Source organism: Lynx canadensis, chromosome B4, assembly GCF_007474595.2.
Source record: "Lynx canadensis isolate LIC74 chromosome B4, mLynCan4.pri.v2, whole genome shotgun sequence".
NCBI classification, from domain to species: domain Eukaryota; kingdom Metazoa; phylum Chordata; class Mammalia; order Carnivora; family Felidae; genus Lynx; species Lynx canadensis.
The window spans coordinates 3,592,551-3,617,958 of NC_044309.1; the positions used below are offsets into that span (position 1 = coordinate 3,592,551).

At 44.4% G+C, this 25,408-nt stretch overlaps 1 long non-coding RNA gene across 1 annotated transcript in view; it reads left to right on the forward strand.

Annotated features, from left to right (window-relative positions):
- The window catches only part of LOC115518149, a 53,712-nt gene extending 31,078 nt beyond the window's left edge, over positions 1-22,634 (forward strand). The window contains exon 4 of the long non-coding RNA XR_004343828.1: positions 21,441-22,634. This is a non-coding gene — a long non-coding RNA (uncharacterized LOC115518149). The remainder of the gene's footprint in view (positions 1-21,440) is intronic.
- Positions 22,635-25,408: the final 2,774 nt, after the last annotated feature.

Consider the following 25,408-nt stretch of genomic DNA (forward strand, 5'->3'; position numbering starts at 1 on the left):
CTGATTCATTCATTCAACAAACCAATGGCAACATTCATCTGCTAGTCAGTAAGGATCCAGCTGTGGTTTTATTCAGTCCTCAAGGAATTAACAAAATAGGCAGCTGCTTCTAGACAGTCAGAGAGGCAGGCAGGGTATGGGTCCCTGTGGGCAAGGTCACGGGTGGCCTGCTTTGCAGGCTCTGTGCTTATCGTTGTGCTCGGCACGTCGACCGCTCTGTAAATATGTGTGACTTAAGTACGTGAGCAAATTGGTCGGCAAGATAGGGAGCTATTTTCCAGGGCAGTTATCTCGTGGCACAGTCACTCTGCCGTGAGACCAGAGGTACTAAGATGCTCTCACTGCGCACGACGACATTGATGAACCAAGCAGCTTTGGGGTCGGAGGGTTTAGGGTGGACGAAGGAATGGAATCTAGAGACTGTGGGTGGAAAAGTAGACATAGACTGTACATGTGTGTCTGCAGTCTAAAATGCTGCATTTCTTTTGATACGAGGAATACAAATGCAAATTTCCTCTTTATTGTCGTGTCCATAGCTGATCTCGCTGAAGCTATGCAGGAAAATTACTAGTTTAGTGGCAGTGGTAGGGTCAGTCGAATTAGTTTAGTTTTTTTGTTTTTATTTATTTATTTTTTAAAAAGTTTTAATGTTTATTTTTAAGAGACAGAGACAGTGGGTGAGCGGGGGAAGGGCAGAGAGAGAGAGGGAGACACAGAATACGAAGCAGGCTCCAGGCTCCGAGCCGTCAGCACAGAGCCCGACGCGGGGCTCGAACCCACGAACCGTGAGATCATGACCTGAGCCGAAGCCGGACGCTTAACTGACTGAGCCACCCGGGTGCCCCAGCTTTTTTTTTTTTTATTTTTATTTTCAGTTTTTATTTCAATTTCTGGTAGTTAACATACAGTGTAATATTAGTTTCGGGTGTACAATATGACAAGATTTCATTCTTTGATATGGCTTAGTAATATTCTGTTGTATATATATACACCACATCTTCTTTATCCATTCGTCAAACGATGGATGCTTGGGCTCTTTCCATATTTCAGTTATTGTAAATAATGTTGCAAATAAATAGGAGTACATTTATTATTCTGAATTCGTGTTTTCATATTCTTTGGGTAAATACCCAGTAGTGTGATTTCTGGATCATAGGGTAGTTCTATTTTTAACTTTTTGAGGAAACTCCATACTGTTTTTCACAGTGACTGCATCAATTTACATTCTACCAGAAGTTCAAGGGGATTCTTTTTTTCTCCACATCCTCACCAACACCTGTTGTTTCTCTATGGTTGATTTTAGCCATTCTGACAGGTGTGAGGTGATCACTCATTGTAGTTTTAATTTGCATTTCCCTGATAATAAGTGATGCTGAGTGTCTTTTCATGTGCTTCTTGGCCATGCGTACATCTTCTTTGGAGAAAGGTGTTCGTGTCTTCTACCCAATTGTTAATTGGATTCTTTTTGTGGTTGAGTTGTATAAGTTCTTTATGTATTTTGGATACTAACCCTTTACTGGATATGTCATTTGAAAATATCTTCTCCCATTCTGTAAGTTGCCTTTCAGTTTTGTTTCCTTCACTGTGCAGAAGCTTTTTATTTTGATGAAGAACCAATAGTTCATTTTTGCTTTTGTTTCCCTTACTACAGGAGACATATCTGGAAAGAAGCTGCTGTGGCTGATGCCAGAGAGGTTACTGCCTGTGCTGTCTTCTAGCATTTTTATGTTTTCAGATCTCACATTTAGGTCTTTCATCCACTTTGAATTTATTTTTGTGTATGGTGTAAGAAAGTGGGCCACCATCATTCTTTTGCATGTGGCTGTCCAGTTTTCCCAACACTGTTTGTTGAAGATACTGTCTTTTTCCCATTGGATATTCTTTCTTGTTTTGTCAAAGATCAATCGACCATATAATTGTGGGTTTCTTTCTGTGTTTTCTATTCTATTCTATTTGTCTCTGTGTCTATTTTTGTGCCAGTACCATACCGTTTTGATTACTATTGCTTTGTAGGGTAACTTGAAGTTTGAAATTGTGATGCCTCCAGCCCTGCTTTTCTTCCTGAAGATTGCTTTGGCTTTGAGGTCTTTGTGGTTCCATACAAGGTTTAAGATTGTTTACTCTAACTCTGTGAACAATACTGTTGGTATCTTGATAGGGATTGGCTTAAATCTGTAGATTGCTTTCGGTCATATAGACATTTTAACAATATTTGTTCTTCCAACCCATGAGCACGGGATATCTTTCCATTTCTTTGTGTCTTCAATTTCTTTCATCAGTGTTTTATAATTTTCAGAGTAAAGCTCTTTCACCTCTTGTGAGGTATATTCCTACCTACCTTATTATTTTCGACACACTTGTAAATGGGATTTTAAAAAAAATTCTCTTTCCGCTGCTTCATTTTTGGTGTGTAGAAATGCAACAGATTTCTGCACATCGATTTTGCATCCTGTGACTTTACTGATTGAATCAATTATTTTGAACCAATCAAAATATACATATTTTTTATCATGATGCAAAAAATACCATTAAGACTGTACCTAATAAAAAGTTGAGACTAACAGTTTCTGATTGGTTACTGGTCCCCCTACACAACATACACACCCTAGTTCTAAGTCCAATTTTAAATTAAAACAGGTTGATAAATTCAATTTTTCTGTACTATTATTCAGCTCTAGATTCCCAGCTTGTTTGGCAGCCACTGGCTTGAGGAATTAAGATTCTCATCTAGTGAACAAACTAATGAGAATTTCTTTCCAAGATGAAAGCCAGTCTTTGTTCTCAGGACGCTGCTTTTTTTTTTTTTTTTAAATGATGGTGTTTATTTTTGTACATATTGTTCTTTTTGTGTGTTATCTAAGATGTCATAAAAATATTGCTGTAAAAGCTCCTAGACCGATTTGAACTCCTGGCTTCACATTTCTTTCAAAGGGCAGGGTGACATTTCCTGAGCTCAGTTTGGGTCTACTGGTCTACTTGGGACCAGCATTTGCCACCGAGCTACCTTGTCCCTGGCCATCCGTCATGAGCACCCTATTTGTTATCAAGGGCCCTCTGGCCAGAGGGGGATGTTTTGGTTTCATCTCCATGTATGTTGGGTTGGCATCAGGAATGTTCAGCATCAGGGGAAAAAAAAAAGAAAGAAAGAAAGAAAAGGTCAGTTTCACATGAGGCCAGATGATCTCAGCCGTCATTTCCCACAAATGACCTGGCCATGACTTTAGCTTTCACTTTCTTATGAGTGCTCTCTTTGACAGTGTCCACATTCCACATTAGCTAATTAACGATTCCAGTGAATTTTGACATCAATACGATAGCTACTCAACCTCCAGCCCCTCTACTTCCTGCCTCTCGTCTTCTCTCTTTGGAAGGGGGTACGATTGGCAAAGGGACCCAATGGCTCGTGTGTTTCCTGGGCCCCCATTTTCATCTATGGGGTACTTGGGGGCAAAAATATGAGCCAACATTTAAAAAATGGGAAGATTTTATAACATATCTAGAATTTCCATCTTCTCCCCCCAAATGAGGGAAATCCAGCAAGATTAGACTGAAATTTCCCTGAGACAGCGCTGCTTTCATTAAGGGATGCCTGCCCCCATTTTCCCAAGGTCTGTAGCACACCCTCCAGATCTCTCTGCTGAAGCCAAGTGCTTCTTGCTAATCATTATTCTGCTTTTGTGTCTGTTTTTCTTACTCTCAGCCGGCATTTCTTCTTCTGTGGCCTTCTTGGCCCATGTAGGCATTTTTATTTGCAACCTCTATTCTATATAGCATTTTAGTCATAAAAATCTTAGCTCTGGGAGTTTTGGTAGACATAATCCAATTAAATGGCAAATAGTATTTTATTAACAGCATTGATTTCCCTTAACCCTGTCACAGTTAAATAGGATTCCTTCCCCCATCTTCTCCTAGGAGCAGGCTGGGATTGTTGGCATAGCCTTTCATACCTGACAGAAGAACTTGCTAGAAGTCACTATCTCCACATTAGGTAGATGATATGTACATGAGACTTCATAGTTTACAATGGATTTTCCCCAGGTATGAACTTATTTAAATCTCAGGACAGCTCTGAAAGGGAGATTTATCATCTCTAGTTTGTACAGGGGATACGGTTTATACATGTGGCCCCAGGCCACATGGTGAGTAACTGATAGAGTTAAGTACAGTCCAGGGCTCCTGGCTTCGAGTCCCCTCTTTCATAAAAGATGCTATCTCCTTGGGTAAGTTCTGGGCTTTACAATTTGGAATCTCTTCCATTATCGTCAATTCAAATAAACATATGGGCAGATCCGTCCCACCCACTGGAGTTTTCCAGCTGAATGTCTTTGAAGACCAAAACTGAATATTTAAAAACAAGGCAGGGAGAGAAACCACCAGTGAGTGCTTGCTGGGTTTGGAGACTGTTATGATTTTCAAAGCACTGACTGGATTTTTGTATAGCCTATTCCACATTTATTCCACTGTCTCCAGCGTGCTATCCCGTGTATTTTGATGGGCAAATCACTACTTGATGCTGTGAGATGAAGGTTACTTTCCAGTTTTCACGTTTGGAATGAGTAACAGAAAGTGTCATTTAAATCTTTTTCTGCTGAGCTCTAGACTCGGTCGCTGACAGGTGATGCGAACAAGCTGATGCCACTGCCTTTCTTCGGCCGTGCCAGGTGCTGATGAAGAATTGGTTGCTGGAATGTGGAGTCCCTGCATGTGTGTCCCTGACACCTGTTTGGTTGTCCTGCTGTGCTCCAGGGCTCAAGGACCCCAAGGGAACTCTTAATACCCGCCTCTAGCACCACCGCCCTCGACGGACGGGCGGTCCCTTGGAGTGGGTGTGATGTACTAAAATCTTCCAGCAACATCTAGGCCCTCCCATCTTCAGGAGGGCTCAATAGCTTTCCTCCTGGGTCTTTCTTACCAACACCCTCTGCCCTGCTGTGTTCTCTCTCAGTTGCTTGGGGCAAAGACATTCCCCTTCCTTTTGACATTTCAGAAATGACATTTGATATGTTAAGCGACATTGTCATTTTTGCTAAAGCAATTTGCAAAAGGTGTGCTTCTTTTCAGTTCCTGCTTTTCCCAGGGATTATCGCTCACACATCGGAGGGTTTTCTCGTCTCACATGAAGACTGCTGTCTCTGTAACACAACATAAACAAGAATGGCAATGCTCTCAGGTTTTGTTTCATTTTTTAATGGGTTGTTTTATTCCAACATGTGTATATTGATGAGTCTCAAATATTTAAAATATACGGTTTGCGAAATTTATTCACAGCAGAGGGGGGAAACTTGATTCGTGGGATTCCCTTCCTACTTTGTGACCTAGTTCATTTCTGGATAATGGTTTTGGATAGAGTCATAAAAATGGGGTAGCATGATTAATGCTTGCATATTTCTTCTTGAAAACTGAATTGATGCCAACCGATTGTCCTGCAGAAGAGAACGGGCCATCCACCTGGACTTCCTGTTTGAGTCCTATCTTCGTTCTGGCAAGAGTCCTCTCTAGCCTACAAACACGGATCCCCCCAGCCCCGTGGCACATTCTGGCGGCTGGCTGTTCCCTCCTCAGAAACCAGCACGTTAGGGTTGTTGTATAACTCCTCTGCAGGGGCCAAGCCTCCTCCAGCCCCCAACCAGCTGTCTTTCCATTGGGCTATTACTGTCCTTAAAAATTAAAAGTTTGGAAGGAATTACTGTAAGACACTCTGAAACCATGGGGAAGGGTTGGTTGTAGGCCGTATTCACTGGTTTTCAAATCTAGACTAAAGGTGAAGTGATTCACTTACAGGGCCTTAAAAAAAAATCTATTTATTTATTCCTCATGATAAGGGTGCTCTTTAATCCATATCTCCTATTCCCCTGTCCTCCCACCCACCTTCTCTCTGGGAACCATCAGTTTGTTCTCTGTAGTCAAGAGGCTGTTTCTTGGTTTGTTTCTCTCTCTCTTTTTTATTTCTTTTGCTCATCTGTTTTGTTTCTTTAACTCCACACACAAGTGAAGTCACGTGGCATTTGTCTTTCTCTGACTTATTTCTCTTAGCATTATACTCTCTAGCTCCATCCATGTCATTGCAAATGGCAAGATTTCATTCTTTTTTATGGGAGAGTAAAATTCCATTGTACATACATACGCATCTTCTTTATCCATTCGTCAATGATGGGGACTTGGGTCGCTTCCATGATCTGGCCATTATTGGTAATGCTGTTATAAATGCTGTTATAAAACATAAGGCATATAAAACATAAGACAAAATGCGTATAGTCGATTGAATGAATGTTTTTGTATATTTTGGGGAAATACCCAGTAGTGTAATTGCTGGGTCGTAGGGTAGTTCTATTTTTAACTTTTTGAGGAAGCTCCACACTGTTTTCCAGAGTGGCTGCACCAGTTTGCATTCCCACCAACAGTGCATGGGTTTCCCCTTTTTCTGCATTCTCACCAACATCTGTTTCTTCTTGTGTTGTTGATATTAGCCATTGTGACAGGTGTGAGGTGAAATCTCGTTGTAGCTTTGATTTGCATTTCCCTGATGATGAGTGATGTTGAACATCTTTTCATGTGTCTGCCAGCCATGTGTATGTCTTCATTGGAGAAATATCAGTGCATGTCTTCTGCCCATTTTTAATTAGATTATTTGTTTTTTGGGTGTTGAGTTGTATCAGTTCTTTATATATTTTGGATACTAACCCTTTATCAGATATGTCATTTCCAAATATACTCTCCCATTCAGTAGATTGTCTTTTAGTTTTGTTGATTATTTCCTTCACCGTGCAGGAAGATTTTTATTTTCATGAAGTCTCAATAGTTCATTTTTCCTTTATTTCTCTTGCCTCTGGAGACAGCTAGAAAAAAGTTGCCGTGGCCAATGTCAGAGAGATTGCTGCTGTGCTCTCTTCAAAGAATTTTATAGTTTCAAGGCTCACATTTAGGTCTTTAACCCATTTGAGTTGCTATTTGTGCATGGTGAAAGAAAATGGTCCATTTTCATTCTTTTGGTTTTCTAGTTTTCCCAGCACCATTTGTAGGAAAGACTGTCTTCTTCCCATTGGAAATTTTTTCCTGCTTTGTTGAAGATTAATTAACCCTATTATTGTGGGTTTATTTCTGTGTTTTCTCTTCTCATCCATTGATCTATGTGTCTATTTTTATGCCAGTACCATACTGTTTTAATTAATATAGCTTTGTAATATAACTTGAAATCTGGAATTGCAATACCTCCAGTTTTGTTTTTCAAGATTGCTTTTGCTATTGGAGGTCTTTTGTGGTTCCGTACAAATTTTGGGACTGTTTGTTGCAGTTATACTTTTCTAGGGACTTTTCACAATTGCAGTAAATTAGATAAAAATAGCATTTTTGTAAAAAAAAAAAAAGGTGTGTTCACTTTTGTTCACCGTTGAAATTACGTTTAGGATGATCCACTGGAACAGAAATTGCTAAAAGGGAAATTTAAATTACATAATTTGTTGCTGCACACTGACATTCTAAAGATAAATGAAAAGGAAATCAAGTGACCTGCAGATGATATCCATTGGGGTTGTCCATCAACAACCCTCCCAGTGTCCCTCAGTTCCTTTGGACATTTGACCCGTCTCTCCATTGCTGCTTTCTCCCTTTGTTTTACCTCATTTCTTACTTTCTATCATTCCCTCCTCTTTTTTCTCTCATATCCTTCTCTTTAAAGCCATAAGATTGAGGAAACCACCCCAGCTGGAACCTGGAGAGGGGGCCGGACTGGGGTCAGGGAGGTAAGCAGGTGGGGCCACAGCCCCTCCTGTTGATTCTGAAAGGGATGATGTCTCCCTCGTAAGCAACAGAAGATACAGAAGCGATACAGCATGGCATCTGGGGCTAGGACAGAAAAGATAAGGAATTTTCTACCTGTTCTCTGGAATATCTGCATTGAAAAACCACATGGGGAGGCCCTAAGCTAGCAATGCCCAACCAAGCCTTTTTCAGATTTGTGACCCCAAAACTAAGTGAGCCAGATGCGATACTTACTTAAAATAAGTGCTTTTATTTGTTTTGAAAGTGAGAGAAGAAAAAAAATGCACGAGTGAGGGAGGGGCAGAGAGACAGAGACAGAGAGAGAGAGAGAGAGAGAGAGAGAGAGAGAGAATCCCAAGCAGGCTCTGCACTGTCAGCACAGAGCCCGACATGGAGCTTGATCCCATGACTGTGAGCTCAAGACCTGAGCTGAAACCAAGAGTCAGATGCTCAACTGACTGAACCACCCAGGTGCCCTTGAAATGCTTACCTACAACTCCTGAGTATTGGGGTAATTGGCTACACAGAAATGGATAACCAGAAAAATGAGTTTGATGAATTGGCTAAGAATCAAGAGGCTTGGGGACCTGGGTGTGGATTTTCTGATATGGCTTGGTTTAGGATACTTTTCTTGCCATGAGTTTTATTTCTTATCTGTAAGCAGATGAAAAAAAAATCCATTGCTATATCTTCTTACAAGTTTGTCATAATTTACTTCAAAGGAGATAATGTACCTTTGAGAAAAGGAAAAATTATTGGGCAATACAACGGTATTAGAGATTTTTACAAGAGAAAGAAGGGAGAGAAATAGAAGTATTTAGGGAGGTGATCCCAGGAGAAAACTGAATGAAAATAAATCTGGGCATGTGTGATGCAGGAAGGAGCATTCCATATGAACACCCTCTTTACACTGCAGTTTACCTCCAGCTATATCGTCATTCTCCTGTTATTATTAGCATTAACTTTATTCCCGAGAGGCAATGAAACGGCTCTCCCTCCAGCCTGTCTGGGTCTCATCCTGGCTGTGTGGTTTACTAGCACGTGATGGTAAGTAAATTAGCCAATAAATCTGTTCTATGATAAATGCTAACTGTCCATGATGTTCCTCCTATAAGGTTTTCAGCAATTATCCCTCTCCGCCTTCACATACCAGTCTTTGACTATCTTAGCCTTATTTGTCCGCTAGGGCATGGCTTAGACATCCTACTTTTGGGGAACGGTCCCAGGATGGGACCCCCCCCCCCCAGAGGTCCCACTTGGTTGTGACTTGTGCCCTGCTGATTCTTCTGCAAAGTCATTCTGACGTGTGTCCACGGCTGACTTTCCTGTCGCCCTGGCTAGAGTCTGATCCTCAGGGAGAAAACATGTCCTTTGTTTCCATCTGCCAGAATCTAGTGCAAATAAGGCACAGAGAAGGGGGAAAAAAAAATGGGTGAGTCCCTAAATGAGTGAATTATGCATTTGCTTTAAGCCACAAATAATGCAAGTGTGGAACGTTTCGGAGGCAAGGTGCTTCTAAAACTTCATGTCACGTAAATGATCCTTTCCCGACGGTGATGCGGTGGTTGGCTTGATTTGCTATAAGCTTAAAAAAGAAATGGTAAGGGTCTGGAATTTTAATGGAAGTTCTGTGGTATTTTTCGAGGCTTCTGCATCTCTAGGTAGAAGAATCTGGTCATTTAAATTTTCTGTGTTTTGCGAAAGGGAAACTGGGCCAAGGTGGATTTTCCAGGAAGCTAGAGAAGCTTCAGGCCTCCGCAATGACAACGTGGTCAGACCTTGAGAATATTTTTCCAAAGGGCCGTAACCATACCGGTTGGGACCACTGCTCCTTCTCCCTTCCAGGTCCCCTGTGCGGCTCTGTGGTTTCTGCTGGTGGTGAGAAGCTACAGGAATTTTTGAGACGGGGCTGAGGGGAAGTTAAGTCGGGAATATGCCGTTTTGACAGCAGTTTGGAAAGCCATTTGAGAAAGTTTCAATGAAGCAAGAAATTCCAGACTTCTGATTTTGTGAATCTAAAAGGTACTTTTTCTAGTCATCTAGTCAAAAGGACTGGGGGGGGGGCAATTGAGATGAAAATCAATAGAATATGAAACCAAAACAATAAATATGAGCAGTGACTCGGTAGAAACGATTCCCACGCTGAGAAGTAAGTTGTTTAACTTTTTTTTTTTATCATGTTGAAATGGTAACGTACTAAACGGAAGAGGTACGTTTCTAACAGAAGTGCGAGGTACTGAGTTACAATTAATTCCTGGGCAGGAAAACGCAAGACACCATTTTTACAGTTTGTAGATGAAAGAAGTCAATAGAGGTTTCTCAAGTTTGACAAGAAATCTAAAACATTTACTGATATCATCAACAAGGAGTTGTAAAGCTGGGAGGGAGTCTTTCAAGTATGACTGATAAAAAACAACAACAACTGCTTTTGTTTTGCTGAAGGGAAGATTGAATTATCTTTCTTGTAGGTTAGGAAGATTATGTCACAAAACGATTGCCATGATGAGGCAATCAAAGAATAGGTAGGGGACAAAAAAAAAAGTGAGGAAGTGTGTTAGATATGTCAGGAAGCTAATTAATCAAATATTATGGATTCTCCTGGAATTTGTGATGTTGGTGGCATTTGTCAGCTTTACAACATCTATCATTTATTTCGATTTCTCTTTCCAACTACACCCTGACTTTTATATCTGTATTTTGCATTATTTTTTTTCTCTGATTTTTTAAAAATGTTTATTTATTTTTGAGAGAGAGACAGAGCGCGAGCAGGAGAGGGGCGGAGCGAGAAGGAGACACAGAATCCAAAGCAGGTTCCAGGCTCCGAGCTGTCAGCATAGAGCCTGATACGGGGCTTGAACCCATGAACCGTGAGATCATGAACTGAGCTGAAGTCCGACGCTTAACCGACTAAGTCACTCCGGTGCCCCCCTCTTCTTTTAATTTCTTGTAATGTTTATTTTTTTTTGATAGAGATAACACAACACAGGGAGGAGAAGAGAGACAGGGAGACACAGAATCTGAAGCAGGTTCCAGGCTCTGAGCTGTTAGCACAGAGCTGGATGTGGGGCTCGAACCCAGAGACTGTGAGATCATGCCCTGAGCTGAAGTCGGACGCTCAATCGACTCAGCCACCCACCCCTGTATTTTGTATTCTTGTCCATAAAGTGGAACTCTTTAACAGTATGGCCATCAGGGCCTACAAACCACAGAGCTGCCCCAATCTAACTTTAAAAAAAGATTTTTTTAATGTTTATTTATTTTTGAAGGGAAGAGAGAGAGAGAAGGGGGGGAGGGGCAGAGAGAGAGGGACACACAGAATCAGAAGCAGGCTCCAGGCTCCGAGCTGTCAGCACAGAGCCTGATGCGGGGCTCGAACCCATGGACCGTGAGATCATGACCTGAGCTGAAGTCAACTGTTTAACCGACTGGGCCACCAGGCGCACCCTGATCTGTTTTACTGGTTGCCCGATTTCAGACTTCTGAGGTCTGTACTTTGCGTGCATTGTCTCATATCCACAAACTTGAGAGATTTTACATCACTACACAGTCTTCTAGTTAATTGATTGCTAATTTTCATTTAAACCCGTGTGAAAAAACTTTCATCTCTCTTCCAAAGGAGATTTCCATTTTTATTAGTGTCGACTAAATTTCTTTTAGCAGTTAACAGTGGTTGAGGAAGAAAGAAGAAAATGTGACATATGGAAATTGGTTGGCACATATTTTAAATGATGTGAATACTCCCGGAACTTGAATATTGACCCAACTGGATGGCCGACAGACTAACAAAGAATTCAAGTTATGGAACCTACTATATTGCTTTGCTTGTCTGCCTGCTTAGTTAGCAGTCATCAGTTTGGTACGCTTGAGGCAAAGAGTCCTGGGTTTGGGGAACCTAGGAGATTTTTTGTAAAGACCAGTCTTCCTTGGGAAGGGGTTTAAACTTTGGGGGGAAATGAGTGGTGAGATTTGAAATGATTTTGTAGGCGCTCATCTTTTCATAGGGTTCAGGTACAAATTCCTGAAGAATATGGTGGCTGCTGCTGGTGAGCCCAGTTCCCATTCTGGAAGGAAACTCACGAATAGGTGTCTGTGTGATCAATAGCGTTTTAACACTGGAAGTTGTTTGAAAGAGGAGAACTGTGTTAACCCGTTTGCTCAAGCACCTTCTGGAGTAAGTATGGCTTACTCATGGTTAGGGAATGTAGATCTCACTTACATTGAGAAGGGCAATGGAGCTGGATTCTTGCACAACTTTTCCTTCCTCCTAACTTTCCTTGACCTGCTGTAACATGGAATCAGATAGCCCTTCCCTCCTCTTGGCTTGCTTTCTTCCCTTATCTTGTGTTTATCACGCCTTTCCCACCTACCCTGCCTTTACTCCCCCATGGTCCTAAATTCCCTGTAAGACTGACAATCTCTCCATTTTTTGTCACTATCCAGGTGTCTCCTGAAATCCACTTCTGTGTGTCCTGTAATCCCCTTGACATTTCCGCCACAGAGACATCTTCAAATTCACTTATCAAAACCAAAGTCCAGATTTTATTTCACCAACCCCCAACCTGCTTTTTGGATTTCCTGGGCTTTGTGGTTTATTGGCTACTCTTGAGTTGGGTGGGTACCAAAAGTTTGAACAAGATGGTTATACGTTGTTTTGTAATTAATGTATAGTGAGGCATCGTAGCTTTACTTTCATTGTTGTTTTGTTGTGTTGTTGTTCCTTTCTTTCCGGTTTGAGGATGTATTAAGATACTCCAAGCATATGTTGAGCATAGTGGGCTCCTTTCTCCGGGTCTAGGAATCTGTACATTATGAAATCATCATAAGCTCAAGTTTATCCAACAAGCCACGAGTGTCTTCAGTGACTTTCTGAAGTGGAAACACACTTCCCAGTCAGTGTTGGTGAAAGGCAGGGGCCATTAGGAGTCATTGGGCAAGGAGAGGGAGGGCCTGAGCCTTTTCTAAAAACCCTCTTCGTGGAAAGTCCCTTCTCTTGTAATTTCCCCTGATCCCTGACCATGGTTCATAGCAAAACAGAAGTAGAGAGAAATTCTTAAATGCAATATCATGCTTCATCAGACACCTTTTGTAATGACTCTTCCCTGGTATCCAGTTAACTTCTGAGTATTTAAAAGGCAGGCGTGGATTTTTGCTCCTTTAAAATAATTAATAACTCTTCGTAGTAAATACTTTTCTCCTGGATTTCTTAGCAGTGGATGAATGGGCTCCAGCTTCTGATTCAGCTTTTACTGACAATTCCAGCTTAATAGAAAATAGATTTAAAGAACATTGAATTCAAATAGCATGTGACTCATGGGCAGAAATAAGGGATTTTAATAAGGGGGAGGGCAGATGCCAGAGAAGGACGGAGTCACTGTGGCCCAGTGTGATCGGGGGAGGATTTTCTCGCAGAAGTGGGACTGGAATCGGGTCTGGATGGATGGCAGAGGAGCTGGATTTCTGGAGAGAAGAGAAAATCGTATCGGGAAGTACCCATGTGCACACAGCCATGCAGACCGGCCACGGTGCTGGCATTCGTGGACAGCAGGATGATCTGTGTGTCAGGATTTGTGTGGGTGCTGGCAGGGGCTGAGACTGGTGGGTCACAAAGATGAGCCCAGTTTAGAAGGAGTTACGTCATTTATTAATTCAAGAAATATTTGTTAAATGATGGCTGCATGGCGGCTAGTGGCGGTGTAGTGGCGAGCAAGTCAGATGAAGTCCCTGCCTCCATATACGATATTGGAAGCAGTAAGTGCCAGTGAAAACACACACAGCCCCAATACTAAATAACAGGGTACAGAGCGAGGGAGGTGAGCATATCTAAGAGGAGAGGCAGGAAGGATTCTCTAGGGAGGTAACCTCTCTGTTTGTATGTTACGGGGCTCAATGACCACTGGGCAGTGAAGGGTTTGTAGGGTCTTGGGTGGAAGCAGGAATATCAGCTAGCAGCCACAATCACAGGGGCTACTTAAGATGTGGTGTAGGCTTGTTCCCCAATGGCGGCAGCGGTGGGACAGTGAGAAATGCTCCCATTCCGCATACGTGTGGAAGAGTGTCTCGATGGTTCTTGCCAGTGAGTGTGGAGTCAGAGAAGAGGGCCGTCAACGTTGACTGGTTTTCTGCCCTGAACAGGCGGGCGCAGGCGTGCTACCTGCCGACATGAGAAGCGGCATTGTTGGCAGATGTGAAAGTCTAGTTATGGACACGTGCTCTCTTAACTCCCTACGAGATATCTAAGCAAAGACGACATGTGTTTAGATACAAGTAAATAAAACACGTTGAGCGTTGGGTGAAAATAAGACCCTGTGACAAATGGACCAGAACTCAGACCAATAACTGAAGTTGGAAGTGATCTGTGCGGCTTCATCAGATTAAAGTACGGTTGAGAAGTGGGTATTAGTGTCCTGCCCTACGCAAAACATCATTTAGGCACCATGGGACTCAACCAGGTAGCTCTGCAACTCAGCCTGGGAGAGGCAAAGGTGAAAACAGTGCCTTGGGTCATTGCGTGGAATGCGGTCTTCGTTTAGGAATTTGTGCCGTATTTGAAGAATGGTATTATTTACCCAAATATTCAGAGATCACCACGATTTCATCCTGGGGAGTTCTATGGTGACTCATAGAGACTGGAGCTAAGGGTCAATTATTCTTCCAGATCCAGCTGGTTTTCTCTCTACCTGCCTAGAATCTGTGTCATCATGAAACACGAGCTGCTAAGGAATGTATGAGTCATGACCTGCGACCGGGTTCAAACCGAGTCAGAGAGAGACAATGGGAGGGTCTGGCCCCATGTGCAGCATGTGGATGTATGGGGACCAGAAGAGCACCTCTATGGGGTGCTGGGTGAAGGCACGTTTTCGTTTGAGAAAACACTCCTACAGTAGCTGAGGCATGCATGTGAGACAAGCAAGCCAGGAACCATCCATTTCCAGAGACAGCGTGGATTCTTTTTTCCTTTACAACGTCGATCACCAGAATGTGTGTTCAGGTTGCATGATTTTTGCTTGGAAAGAACTCAGTGGTTAGCAACAGAAGCAGCATTATAGGGAAGTACCTGTAAAGCTCCGAAGTGATTCTCTTAGGGCAACGGTGAGCACTCAGCCGTGACCTGAAGGTCACCCGCTCCAGGGTCCTTGGGTGGCTGCTCTGGTCACACAGTCCACTGCATGTGTGTTTGTGTGTGCGTTCAAACACAAATGTGCCTAGACTAAGTATTGTTGATGTCGATCGGGGTTCTGGGAGGAAACAAAATTCAGGCTACATGGCTCAAATGAGATCTTAGTTAAGAAACAACTCACGTCATACATCTTAAGTGCACACATATTGCATGTAACTAATATCTCAATAAAGCTGGGGAAAGAAAGAAATGTATTTGCAGTAGGCAAACTTCCTGACGGCCAAAATAAATGCCGCCCACACGCACCTCTGTAATCACTTCTCCTGGTCGGTGGCCGAGCTTAGTGACCGACTTCCAACCAATGGAACACAGCAAAGGTGTTAGGGTCCCACTTACGTGATTAGGTTACAAAAGTTGTGGTTTCGGTCTTGCTGGTATCTCCCTTGCCTTCTTGCACTGATGCCTTGATGAATTGAGCCTCCATGATGGGGAGGCCCACTTTTCAAGGAACTGAGGGCAGTCTCCCCCCACCGGCCTTTGAGGAATAGAGTTATACAAACAACCACTGGGTCATGGCTCTTTCCCTGGCTGGGCTTCCTGGTGACCACAGCCTGGCCCCCACTGGGTTGCAGCCTGATGGGACTACATTGTAGAAGGTCCCGCTAAGCTGTGCCTGGATCCTTGACCCAAAGAAACTGTGAGATAATAAACGTGTGTTGTTCCAAAACACTAAGCCATGGTGTAATTGGTTATGTGGCAATAGATCATTAATAATTCCAGTTTTATTGGGGGCATACTTCTATTCACAATCAACATATAGGACATTCCCATGGCCCCCTAGAATATCCCCCTGTCCCTTTCCCGAGCCTCTGGTAACCATCACTCAATGATTGTTGAGTAGAAGGATATTTATCTAGGTTTATAATCTAAGATTTTACTTGTGCATCAACTTTACTATCATGATTAAAGTGTAGAGTGCCGACGTTCATGTCTTTCATTCACCTTTTGATTAATGAGTGTGGAAAGTTTTCCTCTGCACCATTAGGGATGGGACGTGAAAAGTTCTGAGCTCTCACTGTGACCCCAAGTCTCTAAATCTTTGCTGAAGATTGTGTAGTCCTTCGGGCTGGGCAAGGAGAAGATGGATGACAGAGGATATGTTTCCCAATTATTTCATCTTCCGGGCTCTTCCAACGTTCCTCTGATTCCCATTATTTGGTCTTTTTTTTTTTTTTTTTTTAACTTTGCTGGGAATAACTGATGAATAAGGATGAGAGATGATGATATATGCTCTGGGATTATAAGTAGCAAAGTATTTTGAGGTACAGGAAAAATCAGGTCACTGAGACTTAGAATGTGTCTTATGGTGATGATGAACTTACACAAGAATCCAATGGAGCTGTATGGTAATTAAAAGGCTAAAGGTCTTATTCTATTTTTAAAAATTAGTGTATTTTGTCTTTGGTTTTTGGAAGACTTCTAAGAGGGGATAAAAGTCGTGAGATCCATTTAAACCATTTTTTAAAACCTCACAAGCTAAAACGGGGTCCAATGACTCCTGGTGGTGAATGTGAATGGGGCAGGGTGAGACCTGAGACCAGAAGCGGTAGGGAGCCGTTTCCACCCGGTGACAGGAGGGACAAAAGGAAGAGTTCAGTGTAGAGAAGGAGCCCCCGCAAGAGGCAGAACCAGAGAAGAGGTCACTGGAATCTGTGAGTTCAGGAGGAGCCCAGCTGTTGCCATGCGCATTGTGTCACAGCAGGGGAGAGACACCAGATGCCTCCCTTCTCACTCTCAGCCAGCACTTGGTGCCTTGCCTTGGCCAGACGGAACCAGCTGGCACCTTCCGGGGCTGTAAGGGCATGACAGGCAGAAGGTGGTTCTAGGCAGCCACGGGCAAAAGAGAAGACACACATGCTTCTAGTGACTTCTTTTCAATCTATCTCGGGCAGTTTTCCACATTAGCACGTGTCAATACACCTCATTCTTATAAATTGCCGTAAGGGATGAAGCATAGATGAGCCCTACCAGGGAGGACCTCAAAAAGGGGGTGGCATTTCCCCTGAGGCTTGAAGCATTTAGCTCCTGTTGGTCTGTATAGAGCGGAAGTAGCAGTCTGAGCTGTGATGAGCTCTGAAGAGGGGCAAGACAGCCACGTTCAGGTTTTACTGGGCAGAAGAGGTAATCAGAGATGAACACAGACCCAGGCTTTGGAAGGCTTGGCACACCTCTTCAAAAATCTTAGTTTTTAATCAGGAAAGGTTCATCATCTAAGAGGCTTCTTTAATGCCTGGCACAAAATAGATACTCAATAAATACTTATATTAAGTTAAGCTTGTTGAGGAAGAGAATTAATCAACGAAATCTGCACTTTTTTGTTTGTGTTATTAGATATGCAGTTTCTTTAGCGACATGTTAACAGTAAAGAAATGGGGACATCTGAGGCAGTTATCTAGACAATTTCAAGACTGATAACCTGCTATTTAGGAAATCATTCTTTTAGGTCTAAATGAGCTATGTTGAGTAGAGTCAATTAAATCATCGCTCAAGTCCATTTTGCCTCTTTAATTAAACAAAGGCTGAACGCATACTATGCCATTTGGCATAGTTTATCTTTTTGTTCAAAATGGTAATTAGTTTGTCTTTGAAAGACCAGCTTGACTTAAAATTATAGTCTTCATATAGAAGTATTAATATTAATTTTTCACACTCACAGAAATGATTTCCATAGCATTAATTACAACACTTGTGTAATGGTGCTCTCTCTTTTTTATTTTTTTTACATAATTCTCCAGTGATTTATTCTTTCATCTTTGACTTCAGCCATAATAGGAAAATGGTTTGAGGAGAGTAGCATTGGAGGGGAGGGAGCACTTCTGCAATTGGGTATTGGCATGGTTTTTCATGCCCGCTTTTTGTCAACTGCCTATAAAGCTGTAGAAGAAAAATTATGCTTCAATATACAGTTTTCATTATGCTTTAGATACTTCTAATATCCCCTACTAAATGCCATAATTCCACAACGCGTCTTGTCACCTGGCATATGCAGACATGGAATTATTTGGACATTATCACATAGTTACATCAAAATGCCAAGCAGAAAAAAAAAAATGGCATCTGATATTCACCCAGGGCTTAGACCAGAAATTTGTGTTTGATGTGAAAGCATTAATAATTTGATCACAGAAGAACATTTTTCAGTCGTGCTCACAGATTGCTAGTAAAAGATGATTCTTCCCTTGTGGACATGCCGTACATCACACGCCCTCCAGCTGCTGATGGAATCTTGCACGAAGGGTGCGAGCCCGCACGTTATCTGTGGAGGGAGAGGAGACACCCTCAGGTGATAAAGAGCCTGTGTGTCTTTGGGAGCTTAAAAAAGTTGTTTCAAACCTCAGGCTATTGAAGTTCAGACCGACTGGCTCAAAAGACCTTGGGGCGACCACCACACATCTACCTGAATTAGGTTCTTTCCTGCCCAGCTTCAAAATCAGGACTTAAAATTTGTTTTGTGGTGATCTCACGGTTCATGGGTTTGAGCCCCAAGTCTGGCTTTGCGCTGACAGTGCGGAGGCTGCTTGGGGTTCTCTCTCTCTCTCCCTGTCTCTCTGCCGCTCCCCTGCTGCCACCCCCCACCCCCCGTCTCTCTCTTTCTCTCTCAAAATAAATAAATAAACTTAAAAAATTTATTTTGTGGTGTGCGGGCTTACACCTGTACACCTACGTTCAAAATGAACTCTTGACTTTGAGGGTCTAATCTTTTATCATTTGGGGACCATCCATTCTCCACTTGACCCCCCACACCTCCAAATGGCATAGCTCCTCATCACCTTCTCCTCCATTTATCTGGCGGGAGTTACAGGGAGGGAGGGCAGAAGGGAGGAGGGGCAGGTTCCATAGGTGATGTTGTGGGTTCTCGGTGCCTCCTCTCTCTTGGCCAACTATGAGAGCTATCTGCAAGTTTAGGAGATAAGACACAAGACAAGTTCTTACATGTCCCAGTCCCTGAGAGGGCACATCCTTCTTTCTTTGGGTGAGAGGACAAACACAGGTGGGGACCTCGAGAACCGTCTCTGTTTTCCCTACTGACTCCCTTGGCTTCCAATTAGTTAGCAGGTGATATATCTGGGGCAGGACTTTCCAAGATGGGATGGCTACATTCACAGAAGCAGTGGGTGGGACATGGTGGACATGGGGACAGAGCACCTGCCTGTGGGTTTCTCTTAATCGAGAGTTGTCCGTGCTTCCTCCTTATTTCCTCACCTTCCCAGCGAGATGGCCCCACTCAGCAGCAAGATGGCCCCGTTCAACATGGCCACCGGACTTTTCTCAAGCTGCTCTCAGCTTCAGGAATGTGGTTGCTCACCCCCTACCACCCTGTCACACCCACTGGCAGGTCATTGTTTGGGTCCTTTCTGTGAAAAAGAAGGAGATAGATTCATTGTCTCCTGCTCCTCCTTCCAAGAGTCTTCAAGACCCAGCTTACCAGCCCACAGGGAATTCTCCAGCTGCGGGGAGAAAGGATGGGTTCCCCCCCCCACTTCCCAGCAGGGGCAGTCCCCATGGGGTGGGGTGGGGATCTCGTGGGGTCCTCTGCCCTCCCTCTCTGTGCTTCCTGGATATTTGTTTGCCCTCACCGGACTTAGTTCATTTCAACTGTCTGTGAAAATGTTTCCCCTACCAGACAGGGGAAGCTGCCAGCTTAAGGATTTTGAATTATTTACCTCCGTGTCTCTAGCCCCAGCATACCGCCTGCCATTTTAGTAGTTAGAGGGCAGTGTTCTTGGAGAAAAAAAAAAAATTGGTACACAGTAAAATTGGATTTTTACAGTGGAATGAACACAAATGTACTCTGGATGATATGCAAACGGCCCAAGTCCAAGAAAAGAAAGGGTTTGTGAGGCGCAAATACTGGAAGAGAAGAGAAGAGACAGCCCAGGTTTTCCAGAGAAAGCCACAGAAACACAGACTGACCCGGAGGCCCGGAGAGCGAGGGCCAGGCAGGTGGAGGTCACAGAGGGAAACCTGTTCACCACTACCCCTCTCTACAGAGAGCCGAGCAGGAGGAAAGAGGTAAAATAGGACCGGAGCGTAAGGAAGAATCTTGTAGAGAGCGGTCTGTGCCAGGGAGGGGGCCAGTCAGTTCCAGAAGGATGGGAGTTTGCACTTAACCGTCATTCACAGCTCACTCAAGCACTTGAGTTCTGTGATTGTGTGTCCTAGCTAAGAGTTCCATACACAACGGACGAAAGAGTGATAGTTAGTAATCTCTATACTAACTAACATTTATTGTGTATCTATTACGAACCGGGCAACAGCTCAGTTAATCCAGTTGTCAAGACATCCACTCCAGTGTGGGCTGTTGTTATGAGCCCATCTTACAAATGGGGCACTAGAGGAACAGCAAGGTTAAATCACGTGTCCAAGGTGACGCTGACAGCCGGTTATTGCAGGGATGACCCGGGGTTCTGGAGCAGGCGCAAGGCTACGGTTAGAGCAGAGAAGGAAACAGCAGCTGGCCAAGAATCACTTGGTGTAGGCAGGTTTGCATCGACCCGTCTGCCGAAGTGTGGCTGCTAAATGTAGTCACTGGAAGTGACTCACTGCTGACCGATTGGATAAGAAGGGTAAGTATCAGATAGCGTTATTTCATAATCAAAATATTTCACCGGAGTGCCTGCTGGTAGCCGACATCTAAACTCCTCTTCTGTCTTGTTCAAGATCAAGTATCCACTAGCTCATTTCACTGAGCTTTCCCATTTGTGATATCAAGCCCATAATGGCGTCTCCCTCCGAGGAATGATGGACGAGGTCGCGTGGAAAATGAACGACAGTGCTGGGGCCGTACTGTCTGCCCAGTAAACGTCAGCTGCTATTACCCGTGGCAAATCAGCGAGTATATTCTGTACCGTTAGCATGTTCTTGGGCTCTCCTCCTAATTGTGTTACGTCCTTAGAGAAAAGGTGCCAGACAGATTTTCCACTTCTCCGTATTTCACCAGCGAACCACCGATATGTTCACTTGCTTTCCGTGCAAAACCAAGACCGGCCTTAGAGGCAGACACTCCTCTAGGATACAGGTCACCGTCCAAAAGGATTTCGATCCATTAGAAAGCTCTTCTGGAAAGCTCTGTTGGAAATAATCAGAGGTTATGGGTTTATCACGTAGACGTAGAGTCTAAGGAGAGTCAGCTCCAAGTGTGGACAAGTGTCTCTTGTGTCCAGCTGCAGAGGGAAGGACCAGCATGCGCTCTGTTATTTGAAGCCTGGCACAGCCATCGTGCAGGGCGCTGTTGCTTGGTCCCTCCGGAAGAGGAAGCAGAGGCTCGGGGAGGCGGTCGTGCTCCCGGCCTGCTGGTTGCAGGGCCATGAAAGGGCGGGACTTGAGTCCACCTCCGGCTCTCGCTGGGAGCCCGGAGTCGGCCCCCCGTCGGCCACATGCTTGTAGGTGATGGGCAGGATCGGGGGCGCGGGCGTTAGGTCCCCGTCGTCCCGCTGGCAGGCCCCAGAATCTCTGGCGACACCCTGTTGAGAAGACGTGTTGCTTTCTCTTCTTTACTTGGCAGGCTTCAAAGACCCACAATGGCTGAAGCTCCGCGAAGACGTGTTCAAGACTTTGAAGCAAGCTTTTCGTAAACGGCCGCCTGGGAAGCCTGATTGGAGGCCTAGCTTCAAACCTCAGAACAGGCAGGACGTGCTGCGGCTGCACGAGGCGCCTGGGCTCCCGGGCGTTGGGATGTACTTCAGGAGGCCTCTCTCTCGAGCAGTTCCGGTGAGTTCCCAGGTGTCCCAACTGGGCTCTAACCCCGGCCAGGGCCGCCCTCTGGAACGCCGTCATTCCCCTTGCCCCGCACACATTGGGTTTCGTCTCCAACGAGAGAAAATCCTGGAAATCCGGCATTGTTTGGCCCCTTTTCTCACTAACCTATCCAGGCTTTTCAGAAATCTCCCCGCTCCATTCTAAACAGGAAGTTTCAGCAGGCAGTGGTACCAATGGCATTGCATTGTGTGGGATGTCACCTATTGTTATCGGAACAAAGACGTCCTGAAATCGGGACAAAGCCTTCAAATCCGCCAGGGTCCCGGAGCCTTCAATAGCCTGGCATTGTGTCTGGAGGGTGATTGAGTGAATTGGGTCACTCCAAGAATATACCTAAGCTTCCGAAACTCTGCTATTATCGTTAGGGCTGCTGGGACGGGGCTGCACACGGCGTATGCAAATAGTATGACAGTAGCTGTTCTCTCTGCTCTGCATAAATGCAAAGCAGAGATTTCTCAACAGATGTGGTTACCTGCACGGGCATACATAAACGGGGGGAAATGTCTGCGGAACGATCCGTCACTCACTCAATCCTTCTACCAGGAACGTGTTAGGAAAAGCAGAATAGCCTTTAGCCAAAAGTGCACGTGAAGTTTCTCTTTCGAAACACTGTGCGTGAGCCGTGTGATTCTCCAGCTTTTAAGGCCCGATGACCGTAAGAGTGTAGACGTTTCATATTCCGTTGGCAAGAAATCCCGCGTTACAGGAGACCGACTGGCGTCACCAGGAGAGGGACCGTGAGGTCCCTCTCACGTAGCCGCCGGCGCTTGCACCCCCGGCTTCTCATCGCGAAGAAGTTCCGAGCGTGGGTTTTGGTACGACGAACTGTGTTTCTAAATCGAAACTGACCCCCATCGAGACAGGGTTGCGTGGAGCAGTGTTTTTCTTTATCTCAACAGCGAAGCCGCTAAAGCAAGTCTCAAAAATGTCATCTGAGGCTATGGATACAACGAAAACAAGGCGATCACGATATAGTCTCTTCCCTCTTCGCCTCTGTATGAAACAGCACGCTCGGCTGTGTCTTTCACGCGAACACACCCTCCCCCTGCGCTCCGGCCTCCCCCTCTCTGGCACCTGTGGGCTAGCCACAGCAACACGCGCGAATTATTTGGCGGGCTGATGGTGCCTTGACATTCGAGTCCCACAGAGGAAATAATCTGCCTCTAATCCTCTCAACTGTATTTTTAACCGGCACGGCCAGATAGTTCTTCCTTCTGTCTCTCCCTCTTATCTCGAGAAGATCTGCCTTTTCTCCACTAACACACTGCTCTGCTTCTGAGCCCACACATTCCCGTTTCACTTCTGTCTTTGTCTTCGTCTCGCTCCCATCCATAGCATGTTCCCCAGCGGGCTCCAAATTGATAGCAGCTTCTGCCATTGCTCTAGACAGGGATACGCTGGGGGCTCCATAGAAAGTGTCCCTTTCTCTGCAGACCATACCGACCCATCTCTGTGTTTGGATGAAGCACCACTTGAACCAGGCACCTGAAATTCTAGAAGTTGTGAGTACACGAGCATAGATGCCACCTGAGGTTAACAGTCAACGTAGCAGCTTCACTCTAGAAATGCAGGGATCTCATCTGCTACTTTTGCTATTAAAAAGCAAACGGCAGGGACGCCTGGGCGGCTCAGTTGGTTAAGCATCTGACTTTGGCTCAGGTCATGATCTCACGGCTCGTGAGTTTGAGCCCCGCTTCGGGCTGTCTGCCGTCAGCACAGAGCTTGCTTTGGATCCTCTGTCTCTCCCTCTCTCTCTGCCCCTCCCCAGCTTGTTCTTTCTTTCTCTCCCTCTCTCTCTCTCTCTCTGAAAATAAATAAATAAACTAAAAAAAAAAAGCAAACTGCCAAGATGATCAGTCTGATTAAAACATTAATACTATAATAATGCCCATTGACTTTTTGACAAATCAGTCTGCTTCTGGTGTTTCAATTAAACTGAATAATGATTTAATTAGAAGACCCCCCCACAAGAACTCAAAGTTATTCTAAAAATAGGGTATTAATTTTCTGTATTATGAACTTAAGAAATGATAAATGGACAGTAAGCAGTTTGCATGATTGATATTGACCCTTTGTAAAAGCAGCCTGTGTTTTTTGTTTTCCTGTGATTTCTACAACGTACTGTTTGAAAAAAATCACAGGGCACTAGTTGGGAATCTCCAAGTTGTCCATGACAGGAATGCATCTCAGTCTGGATGAAACCAAAGGGAAACACGTGGGCACATGTGACCAGAAGCCCCAGGAGTGACCAGTCTTCAGGCACAGCCAGACCCAGGAGTTCGAGAACATTAGTGGAACTTCGTTTCTTTCAATTCTGCTTCATATAATGCTGGCTTCGTTTGAGATATGTTTTCCCCAGCTGGTGGAAAGGAAGGTCTCCTTAGGATTTCAGGATTTCAGGATCTCAGAAAAAGGTACTTCCTGCTTCCTTGCCAATCCCCACCCATCTCAGGGCTTGTGCTGGCCCCGTGAGGGTTGAATGCTGACTTGGGGACAGATAGGTGTGACTTGAACGGCCACCCTGGATCACAGGCTGATCCTTATGAATCAGGGATATTGTCCCTCCTTGGACTGTGGCCAATGGGGAAGAAGCCACACACGCTGATGGTTGCTTTTAAAGATGTAGGTTAGGACCTGGTCACTGGTAGAACTGGAGGCTCGTGTTGTGCTGTACTCGTCTGGTACTTTGGAGACCATGGAACTTGATGTTAACCTTAGTGCTGCTGTTCATTCATGAGAAGGTCTTAGAATTGATGTTCCAGAACATGCACGGATAGCACGGACTCAGCACAGTGCAGACAGTGTATCTGGTGAGTGCAGATCCTGGCCAGACCTTGCTGACTTTCTATGTTTATTAAGGATTTTACGGGATTTTATTATGATCTCTTGGTCTTATCCGAAGTAGAAAGAGAAAAGCTGAGAGAATTGGTCAGGGCCCAGAATACTCAACTTCGTAATCACCTGCTGTAGGTTCCTGAGGGGTAAATGGAAAGAGGATCCTCCAGAAACGTGTTCTTATTTCTGGTTGGAGCTTCAGACTGAAACCCCAATGTACTCTCTCGATGAGCTGTCTTGGGACTCGTGTTAACGTGTAAAGACCCTTGGGCACATTTTCCTAGGCGCTATTCTATTCTTGGTCTGTGGGAGGAGTAACCTGATGTTGGTAACCTCTCACGAGGAAGAGAAAGGAAGACCTTTTGCCCAATATAGGCGTCTTGGTCTCCTCTGGCCGAAGGCTCAGAATCTATTGTCATCCAGTCTCTAGTTACAACCCTTTTCTTAACTATCCAACATCATTGCTCCTCCTCTTTCTGAGGTAGACAAGCAGGGCGAGCAGACGAAGTTCTGACTAGAGCTCGGATGGAGCCACTAACAGAACCCATGTCAGGTGTGGCAAAGGCTGGAAGGACAGACATGGAGAGTGGTGACAGCAGACTGGATTCAAGAAGCGTGCATATCTCCAGCATCAGCAAGTCTGGTTGGCCGTCTGCAAAATCGAAGTCTCAGCTGCTGCGGCCTGGCTGAACAAGCCATCGGCGGTCTGCCTTTGGGAAGTAACATGTCCCTTCTGACTCGTGGGTCAGAGTAAAAAGAATTAACGTAGGATCCGTTTCCAACGTACAAATCAATTGTGCGCTGAAGGTCACATTATAAATATGTTTACGCTTCTATGGGAAAACAAGAAAAACTCTTCCCAAATCCCAAAGTTATAAA